The sequence below is a fragment of the Salvelinus sp. IW2-2015 genome, unplaced genomic scaffold (assembly GCF_002910315.2).
Source record: "Salvelinus sp. IW2-2015 unplaced genomic scaffold, ASM291031v2 Un_scaffold6698, whole genome shotgun sequence".
Lineage (NCBI taxonomy): Eukaryota > Metazoa > Chordata > Actinopteri > Salmoniformes > Salmonidae > Salvelinus > Salvelinus sp. IW2-2015.
This window is the reverse complement of record NW_019947960.1, coordinates 27909-38822: the sequence shown is the minus strand read 5'-3', so window position 1 is coordinate 38822 and position 10914 is coordinate 27909. Positions and strand designations below refer to the sequence as shown.

Sequence of the window (10914 nt, the reverse complement as noted above, 5' to 3'; positions counted from 1 at the left end):
TTCCTGCTATATGATAGAGAGAGACTGTCTCTGTTGGCTAAGAACTTACACGTACAGATTGACGGCTGTGAGCCCTGCCGTACAGATACCTTCATCAGAGAACCCTTCATTTTCACTGTTCTCCTCGAAACTACACAGGTAGAAAAGGGGGGGGGGTGAGGGGAGAGGTGGGAGGCGGGATGGGAGGAGATGGGGATGGGGCGAGAGAGCGGGAGGGAGATGGGAATGGGGAGAGATCAGGCAAGTTTCAAGAAATGAGACTTCAAGAAGCAAAGTGTCGATGAAGTATTTTGCAATCATACCAGCTGCACCAAATCGAGGAGCATCCTGACCGGTTGCATTCACCGCCTGGTATTGGCAACTGTTCGGCATCCGATCGTTTAAGGCGCACAGAGGGTAGTGCGTACGGCCCCAGTACATCACTGGGGCCAATCTTCCTTGCCATCCAGACCTAATATACTAGGCAGTTCAGAGAAAGCTCAAAGAATTGTAAAGACTCCAGTCACCCAAGTCATAGACTGTTTTCTCTGCTACCGCATTTGAAAACGTACCGGAGCGCCAAGTCTAGGTCCAAAAGGCTCCTTAACAAGCTTCTATCCCCAAGCCATAAGACCGCAATTAATCAAATGGCCACACGGACTATTTACATTAGTTTTTTAAGGCTGCCTTTGGCAAACTCCAAGTGGGCTGTCATGTGCTTTTTTACTGAGGAGTCTTTCATCCGGCTACTCAACATAAAGGCCTGATTGTGGAGTGCTGTCAGAGTGACCATCAGGTCTGTTGGTCACCTCGCTGACCAAGGTTCCTCTCCCCCGAATGCCTCGGCTTGGCCGGGTGGCCAGCTCCAGGAAGTGTTTTGGTTGGATCCAAAAACTTCTTCAATTGAATGATGGAGGCCACTGTGTTCCTTGGGACCCTTCAATGCTGCAGAATTGTTTTGGTTACCCTTTCTAGATCTGTGCCTTTGACACAATCCTGGTCTCCAGAGCTCTACGGACAATTCCTCTACCTCATTGGCTTGGTTTTTGCTCTGACATGCACTGTCAACTGTGGGACCTTATATAGGACAGGTGTGTGTCTTTCCAAATCATGTCACAATCAATTGAATTTACCACAGTGGACTCCAATCAAGTTGTAGAAACATCTCAAAGGTATGATCAATGGAAACAGGATGCACATTGAGCTCAATTTTCGAGTCTCATAGCTTAAAGGATCTGAAATACTTATGTAAACACGTTTTTTTTGGTCAATTATTTTTTAAATGGCCAAAAATTTATTACAAACCTGTTTTTCCTTAGTCCAGTTATGGGAGTGCTGTGTGTAGAGTGATGATGATTTAAAAAAAAAAAAAATTTTTTTTTTAGGAATTAAGGCTGTAACGTAACAAATAGTGGAAAAAGTCAAGGGGGTCTTAATACTTTCCAAATGCACTGTATGTACAAATTACATTTGTATTATATGTTATTGAATTTCTAAATGTACAATATATTGCATCATTTTTTCAAACGTACAACTATTGTTCACGGAATCTTGCAAAATGGGTTAAGGTTAGGCGGAAGGTCTTACTTACGTTACTGTACGTCTACTCCAGCTCCTCTTCTGGTGTGTTGTCACCAGTTTATTCATTATTACGCCACCACTCCGACCATCGTTTATGGCACACTCGCACCATCATTACACACACCTGCCACCATCGTTTACGCACACCTTGCCATCATTCGCTACGCACACCTGCCACCATTCGCTTACGCACACCTGCCACCATCGTTACGCACACCCTGCCATTCATCGTTTACGCACACCTGCCACCATAGTTACGCACACCTGCCACCATCGTTACGCACCCACCTGCCATCATCGTTACGCACACCCGCCACCATCGCTACGCACCACTTGCGCTTCATGAGACAACACCGGACTTCATCACCTTCCTGATTACCTTCCCTATATATACAGTTGAAGTGGAAGTTCTACATACCACCTTAGCCAAATACAATTCCTGACATTTTAATCCTAGTCAAAAATTCCCTGTCTTAGGTTCAGTTAGATCACCACTTTATTTAAGAATGTGAAATGTCAGAATAATAGTTAGAGAGAATTCCTCCCTCCCTCCCCACCTCACTGCCTCTCCCACCCTCTCTTCTAGCTGTGAGGAACTTTGTTTTGATACCTCAACACACGTTCTCAGACTCGGCAGTGAAGGAGGTTGACGCTTCCTGTACGATGTGGCACTGGATGTCAGAGCTCGCTGGAACACCAATGTGACTATACAAAGCACACACACAGACACAGGCACACACACAGGCACAACACACACACACACACACAGGCACACACCACACCACTCCCCTCTGTAGTAGTTTCTGCTAGGGGACTTCAATACTGGCTTATTTATTTTCTCTCTATGGACTCTACACACACACACACACACACACACACACACACACACACACACAAACAACACACACAACAACACACACCACACACACACACACACACACCACACACACACACAACTCACACACCACTGAACACCATGATATAACTGACTCGCCACGACACACGCGAATATAATCATCATTTACAACTGAGTGTACAAAAACATTAAGAACACCTTCCTACATTGATTATGGAGTTTAAATGTATTTCCATGTTGAGTATGGAGTTTAAATGTGTTCCATGTTGAGTTATGGAGTTTTAAATGTGTTCCAGTTGATTTATTGAGTTTAATTGTTCCATGTTGAGTTATGGAGTTTAAATATATTTCATGTTGAGTTATGAGTTTAAAATGTTTCATGTTGAGTTATGGAGTTTAAAATGTTTCCATGTTGGTATTATGGATTAAATTGTTCCATGTTGAGTTATGGAGTTTAAATGTGTTCCATGTGAGTTATGGAGTTTAAATGTTCCATGTTGAGTTATGGAGTTTAAATGTGTTCCATGTTGAGTTATGGAGTTTAAATGTGTCCATGTTGAGTATGGAGTTTAAATGTTTTCCATGTTGAGTTATGGAGTTTTAAATGTTTCCATGTTGAGTTATGGGAGTTTTAAGATGTTTCCATGTTGAGTTATGAGTTTAAATGTGTTCCATGTTGAGTTATGGAGTTTAAATGTGTTTCCATGTTGAGTTATGGAGTTTAAATGTATTCCATGTTGAGTTTAATCCCAATATTACACTTTATATTCATCACAAGAAGACTGAAATAAGAGACCAGATTTCCATCATTAAAAATTATGCATCTTATTTCATTATTGAAAAAATATTAATAAAATAATCTAAAATATGACTGTATTTAATCATATTAATATCTAATATTACTACCCATAGCGCCAAATAGGGAGATGTTTGGTCTTTGACTACAGGAAAGGGCTTTCCCTGTCTCCACCTCTTCATCGACACTGATTGAAGTAGATTTAACTAAGTGACATCAATTAAGGATCATAGCTTTAACCCGGATTCACCTGGTCAGTCTGTCATGGAAATGTATCGTACAATCACTGCTGCTACTCTTGTTTATCATATTCCTGATGTCACCTCACCCCCTTTACATACAGTATCTAACTCTATCAACTTCCAGTATCCCTGCTACTCTTGTTTATCATTATATTTCCTGATGTCACCTCACCCCTTTACATACAGTATCTAACTTATCACTCCAGTATCCCTGCCGCATTGTAAATATGGTATTGGAACTGACCCTGTAATATATACTGTACACTGAACAAAATATAAACACAAAATGGAACAATTTTAACGATTCTAATGAGTTAGAGTCATTTAAGGAAATCATACTGAACAGAAATATAACGCAACATGTAAAGTGTTGGTCCCGTGTTTTCATGAGCTGAAATAAAAATCCCTGAAATGTTCCATTCGCACAAAAAGCTTATTTCTCTCAAATGCACAAATGTGTTTCCATCCCTGTCAGTGAGCATTTCTCCTTTGTCAAGATAATCCATCCGCCTGACAGGTGTGCATATCAAGAAACTGATTAAACAGCATGATCATTAACACCTTGTGCTGGGAACATTAAAAGCCACTCTAAAATGTGCAGTTTTGTCACACAATTCCACAGATGTCTCAAGTTTTGAGAGACCGTGCAATTGGCATGCTGGCTGCAGGAAGTCCACCAGAAATTTGCCAGATAATTCAATTTGAATTTCTCTACCAAAAGCTCCCTCCAACGTTGTTTTAGACATTGGATAGTACGTCCAACCGGCCGCAAAAAAACGCAGACCACGTGTAACCACACCAGCCAAGGACCTCCACATCCGGCTTCTTCACCTGCGGATCGTCTGAGAGCAGCCACCCGGACAACCTGATGTAACTGTGGGTTTGCACAACCCAAAGAATTTTCTGCCACAAACTGTCAAAACCGTCTCAGGAAGCTCATCTGCATTCTTGCTCACTTCCTCACCAGAGGTCTTGAACCTGACTGCAGTTTGTCGTCGTAACTGATTTCAGTGGGCAAATGCTCACCTTCAATGACCACTGGCACTCTGGAGAAGTGTGCTCTTCATGGATGAATCCAGATTTCAACTGTACCGGCAGATGGCAGAACACTGTGGGGCGAGCGGTTGCTGATGTCAACGTGTTGAACAGAGGCCCCATGGTGGCTGTGGGGTTATGGTATGGGCAGGCATAAGCTACGGACAATAACACAATTGCATTTTATCGATGGCAATTTGAATGCACAGAGATACAGTAATGAATCCTGAGGCCCATTATCGTGCCATTCATCCACCGCCATCACCTCATGTTTCAGCATAATAATGTACGGCCCCATGTCGCAAGGATCTGTACAACATTCCTGGAGCTGTAAATGTCCCAGTTCCTCCATGCCTGATACTCACCAGACATGTCACCCATTGAGCATGTTTGGGATGCTCTCGGATAGACCTGTACGACAGCGTGTTCCATTCCCACCCAATATCCAGCAACTTTGAACAGCCATTGAAGAGGAGTGGCGACAATTCCACACCACAATCATCAGCCTGATCAACTCTATGTGAAGGAGATGTGTCGCCCTGCATGAGGCAAATGATGGTCACACCAGATACTGACTGGTTTTCTGATCCACACCTCTACCTTTTTTTTTAGTAATTCTGACAAACAGATGCATATCTCTATTCCCAGTCATGTGAAATTCATAGATGAGGGCCTAATGAATTTATTTAAATTGACTAATATCCTTATAACGAAATGAAACTCAGTAAAATCTTTGAAATTGTTGCATGTTGGGTTTATATTTTTGTTCAGTGTTGTACTACATTGATATTGATTATTGCATTGTTGGGTTTTAGAGTTTACAAGAGAAAGGCATTCACTGTTCTTGTGCAACATAACATTAAAACATGAAACTTGACTTGCACAACAAAGGTTTGATTTGATTGATTGATTGATTGATTGATGATTAGAATGATTGTCAGGACATAGTGCTGCTGGGGGACTTCAACGCAGGCTGTCGCTACGTGATTGGATCAGACTGGCAGCGGATACGCCTCTTCACAGACGACAGATACCACTGGCTGATACCTGACCACGCTGACACCACCGTCTCCAACACCGACTGCCCTACGACAGGTCAGAGACACACATGCACCCAACACACAACACACACACACATGCACACATGCAACATTTACACACACATATTACAAACACACACAATTATCAAACACACACATTTACACACACACATTTTCAACACGCATACACACCAACTGCCCCCACGGACAGGTCAGACCTACACACACAGTCACTCAGTCACACACAGTCACTCACTCACTCACTCAGTCAGTCACACAGTCACTCACTCACTCACAAACAACTCACTCACAACACACACAAACTCACACACACACTCACTCACAGACTAACTGTTGTTCTGGTTATGAAGGGTGGTGGCCACCACTGAGATGATGAGAGGAGTGATCCTGGGTCGGCTGAGGTGTTCGACTACATGACACAACTGAAGCTCAGCCACAGCATTGGTAACAACTCTTACCCCTTAAAGGAGGACTCAGCCATATGATGTTGCATGCACGAAGTAAACACAATATCGGGTCTATATCTCACAACTATAGCATTGAAGCGCGAGGCTAAACTTTCAATATGTATATTTTATTGTACTACACCGGATAGGTGCAGTGAAATGTGTTGTTTTACAGGGTCAGTCATAGTAGTATGATAGGTGCAGTGAAATGTGTTGTTTTACAGGTCAGTCATAGTAGTATGATAGTGCAGTGAAATGTGTTGTTTTACAGGTCAGTCATAGTATATGATAGTGCAGTGAAATAAGAATACTTAACATTCACCTCAGTCAATAGGAGACTGAACATTCACCTCAGTCAATAGAGGACTTAACATTCACCTCAGTCAATAGGAGACTTAACATTCACCTCAGTCAAATAGGAGAACTTAACATTCACCTCATCAATAGGAGACTGTAAATTCACCTCAGTCTAGGAGACTAACATTAACCTCATCATAGGAGACTGAACATTCACCTCAGTCAATAGGAGACTGAACATTCACCTCAGTCAATAGGAGACTTAACATTCACCTCAGTCAATAGGAGACTTAACATTCACCTCAGTCAATAGGGAAACATTCACCTCAGCATAGGAGACTAACATTCACCTCAGTCAGTAGAACTGGAACATTCACCTCAGTCAATAGGAGACTGAACATTCACCTCAGTCAATAGGAGACTGAACATTCACCTCAGTCAATGAGGACTGAACATTCAACCTCAGTCAATAGGAGACTGAAACATTCACCTCAGTCAATAGAGGACTTGAACATTCACCTCAGTCAATAGGAGACTTAACATTCACCTCAGTCAATAGGAGACTGAACATCACCTCAGTCAATAGGAGACTTAACATTCACCTCAGTCAATAGAGGACTTAACATTCACCTCAGTCAATAGAGGGACTTAACATTCACCTCAGTCAATAGAGACTTAACATTCACCTCAGTCAATAGGAGACTAAACATCACCTCAGTCAATAGGAGACTTAATATTCACCTCAGTCAATAGAATTGAACATTCACCTCAGTCAATAGAGGACTTAACATTCACCTCAGTCAGTAGGAGATCAACATTCACCTCAGTCAATAGGGACTTAATATTCACCTCAGTCAATAGGAGGACTTAACATTCACCTCAGTCAGTAGGAGACACAATACATCTCACAATAGGAGACTTAACATTCACCTCCAGAGTCAAATAGGAGACTTAACATTCACCTCAGCTCAATAAAGGAGACTTAACATTCACCTGAGTCAATAGGAGACCTAACATTACCCTCAGTCATATAGTACAACACACCTCAGTCAATAGGAGACAGCTACTTGTATTTGCCTTCTAATCAGGAATTATTTTATTAGCCCATTTTAAATGGTGTTGAGCTAGGTAGAGTACAGTGTCTTACTACAGCTCTATCTCTCTCCCCTCTCAGGCATTGGCTGTCAGCGACCACTACCCTGTGAGGTGAAGCTGATTGGTCACGCCCCTGCTGCATGAGCCCGCCTCCAGAAGTGTTCAACACTCTCAAATTGCACCCTATTCTGCTTGTGGTGCACATACTTTGGACCAGAGCCTTCTATAGGGAATAGGTGCCAGTTGAGTGTCATCACCATGACGTGTTTCAATAAAACTCAGTCAAACTCTGCTCCCTGTTATTGTTGTCCAACATTCAAGCTGAAACGAGTCCTTATAAAGAAGGAACACATATGAATTCTATATTTCATTTGGGATTTGTTCGTAAGCCCCTCAGTAACAGCTCAGACACCATGGAATGACGTCCAATCCAACCAGCCTATTAAACACGTATTGGCTACTGTTTGATCAGTTAAAGGGCAGGACAGAATTCAGGAAACCCTGCCCTAAACTAGTGACATCAAAGAACATGAAACTCAACACACATTCCATGGAAGGTATTTTAAAGATGTTTACTTGCAAACCAACAGTACAGGAGAAGATCATACGAAGAAAAAACAAAACATGATGTTCACAGACAAAAGGCAAGATGACATACTGTCCAATCAGCTACATCGTAACAGTGCTCTGTGATTCAGTCCAGACAGGGGGAAGGGGGAAATAAGGCCGGGGGTGTGTTCATTAGGATCCAAACGGGACAAAACAGGGAGTGAACGACCTCATTTTGTCCAATAAGAAACGTTTGTTTAAAAAAAAAACATATATGACAGGGTAGCGTCTCAACTGGCACCCTATGCCCTATATAGTGCACTACTTTTGACCAGAGCCTATAGGGGTTGTGCACTACATAGAGAATTAGGGTGCTATTTGAGATGTAACCAGTGGGTGTCTCTCAATAAATGAAAGGAGACAAGCAGAGGGAGGCAGACTATTGAGACTCACCCCCAGGTTACTGTCACATGTGTGCCTGGGCATCAGAAGACATCCTCTTCAAGGATGGCTGCGTTCCAATAATCTCTCCTTTACTCCTGAAGGGTGCACTCGTTCCCCACAAAAATGTCCTTTCAAATCCGTGAAGGGAAGAGAACAAGTTCACACAGGAGAAAGGAGAGATAATTGGGACGTAGCCCCTTATTCCCTATATCGTGCACTACTTTTGACCAGGGCCCTAAAGGGGACCGGGGAGCCGTTTACGTGTCGCATTTCGCAAACATTGTGGATGTTTCCACAAAAATGCCAAACAAATGTTTCGCTGACAAACAAATGTTCCACCTTATTCGATTGGTCCACAAAATCTCTTTCAAAACTGACTTCAAAGATCTCCATACATAAGTCACAAAGTCAACCTCAAAAGGTTTATTCATCAAAAACAAGACATCCAGGGGGAGAGCGCGAACGCAGTCCCCCCACTACCATACTATGCAATCGAAGATTTCCCATTGGGAAAATTCGCAGGGTCTCAGCACAAGCCACAGTGCAATGGGTGAGCAGCCTTCGTTGAAACAGCCTCTTTAACACAGTAGCTCCCTGCCAGTGTTAAAGCTTATGACTTTGACACATCGGTGGCGGGCAAGTCTTCCCCAGTGCCACATTTTCGTCTAACGGTAACCCACTTTGTGTTCTGAGTAATTATCACATCACTTCGACCTGGCGTGAAATTGCCGTTTAGGATGCACTTGCAGACAGGATTGGTTGAAAAAGTTGTTTATTGTTGTTTTACTAGATTTATATCAGTGAACACTAGATTCCCATCATGCGAAACCACTGTAGGAAAAAAATAGACCAATGACTTTTTAATATCTTTAATTAAAACCTGTCTGAATATCACAAATGTATGCGTATATGACGAAAACTACAATCACATTTTAGACACACACACGACAAATGCATGAAACCCAATTGAATTTATTAGCGATTAACATCTCACATCTCTTGTGCTTTTGATTTTACTCCGTAAAAGAAGGTTGTAATTCCACCATGGAAAAACACCAGGGCCATCAGACAGTCATTCCAGTTCCGCTCCTCACCAGCATTTAATTCCTCTATCATTTGAACAGGCGCGATGGGAGCACAGCACACACAAGCTGCATCAGTAAACAATATTCTTTATTTGTCTTATAAATTAAAAGGCAGTTGCTCCCTGACAACACACGGAACTTTGATCGTGTATTTAATAAGGGCAAGGGGAGACCTAGCCCACAATAAGCTGAAATTTTAGTCAATTCAGCATCAAACGCTTATCTACAAGGCAGTGTTGCTGATTAATTAATGAGACGAGCACACCTTAGTGGACAAATGCTTACAGCCCTGGTATTCCCAGGCAGTCTCCCATCCAAGTACTAACCCAGGGCCCGACCCTTGCTTAGCTTCCGAGAGTCAGGACGAGATCGGATGTATTCTAGTAGTAAGGCCGTAAGCGAAGCGAACAAACTCTTGTATTACCATATCAGAGTCCAAAGCTGAGTCTGATAAACAGACATTGCCATTTCTCACCAATTTTAGATAAAGCAGCTTGAACATCGGGTCACTCAAAAAGGCGGAGAAATTTACATATACTGTAGCCATTCACTTTTTAGCACAGATAGTTTGGATGAAACTACAAACAAACCTTGCTAACGTTTCAAAGCGAGAGACATATTTCAGCCTTGTGGGAAAAAATAGACAAAGTTACAATACTTCTGACAAATACATCATTAGCAACAATTTCCCATGCAGCTAGTTCCTACTAGCCAGAATACAATTACACAAAAAGCTCTGAATGTTTGAAAAAACTATTGCATTGTTCTTGTGCCTAAGGAAGGAGCGCATGTATGGGACCAATTTCATATTGTAGCGCATGGGCGGTGATGACACCATTTTTTTTTTTTTTCATGACTGGGGGTGGGCTAGAGCAGCTTCTAACTATCTCTTGATTGAAAGTAACCAGCGTGGCATAAGATACCCATGCTGCAAATTTCTGGAACATGATGTTTCCACAAAATGCCAACTAATGTTGCGCTACAAACAAATGTTTCACCTTTCGATTGGTCCACAAAATCTCTTTCAAACTGACTTCAAAGATCCCATAAGCACAGTCAACCTTCAAGGTTTATCATCAAAACAAAGACATCAGGGGGAAGAGCGCGAAGCGCAGTCCCCCACTACCATAAATTATGGCAATCGAGATTTCCGCATTTGGCGAAACTCGCAGGTGCGTCAGCACAGCCACAGTTGCAATGGCTGAGCATCGGCCCTGGGGTGAAACATGGCCCTTCTGATCACGGGCTAGCCTCCCTTGCCAGTGGATAAGTATACTCTTACACATCGGTGGCAGGCAAAAGTCTCTCCAGTTGCCCCAACATTTTCGTCGAACGGTAACCACTTTGGTTGTTCTGAATAATATCACATCACTATCTCTGCGTCAAATAGGAAGAGGAGTCAGGAACCTTTTCTCTTTATAACAAAAGGAAGGTTGTGCCAACAGCGC

The 10914-nt window shown here is 42.4% G+C and overlaps 1 long non-coding RNA gene and 2 pseudogenes across 1 annotated transcript in view; 2 read left to right on the top strand and 1 right to left on the bottom strand.

Moving 5' to 3' along the window:
* LOC112079016 (deoxyribonuclease-1-like) overlaps window positions 1-6397 on the top strand; it is a 9357-nt pseudogene extending 2960 nt beyond the window's left edge.
* A 1551-nt stretch (window positions 6398-7948) lies between these two features.
* LOC139026993 (uncharacterized) overlaps window positions 7949-10914 on the top strand; it is a 6074-nt gene continuing 3108 nt past the window's right edge. The window contains exon 1 of the long non-coding RNA XR_011479012.1: window positions 7949-8644. This is a non-coding gene — a long non-coding RNA (uncharacterized lncRNA). The remainder of the gene's footprint in view (window positions 8645-10914) is intronic.
* Window positions 10560-10740, bottom strand: LOC112079017 (U1 spliceosomal RNA; annotated as a pseudogene).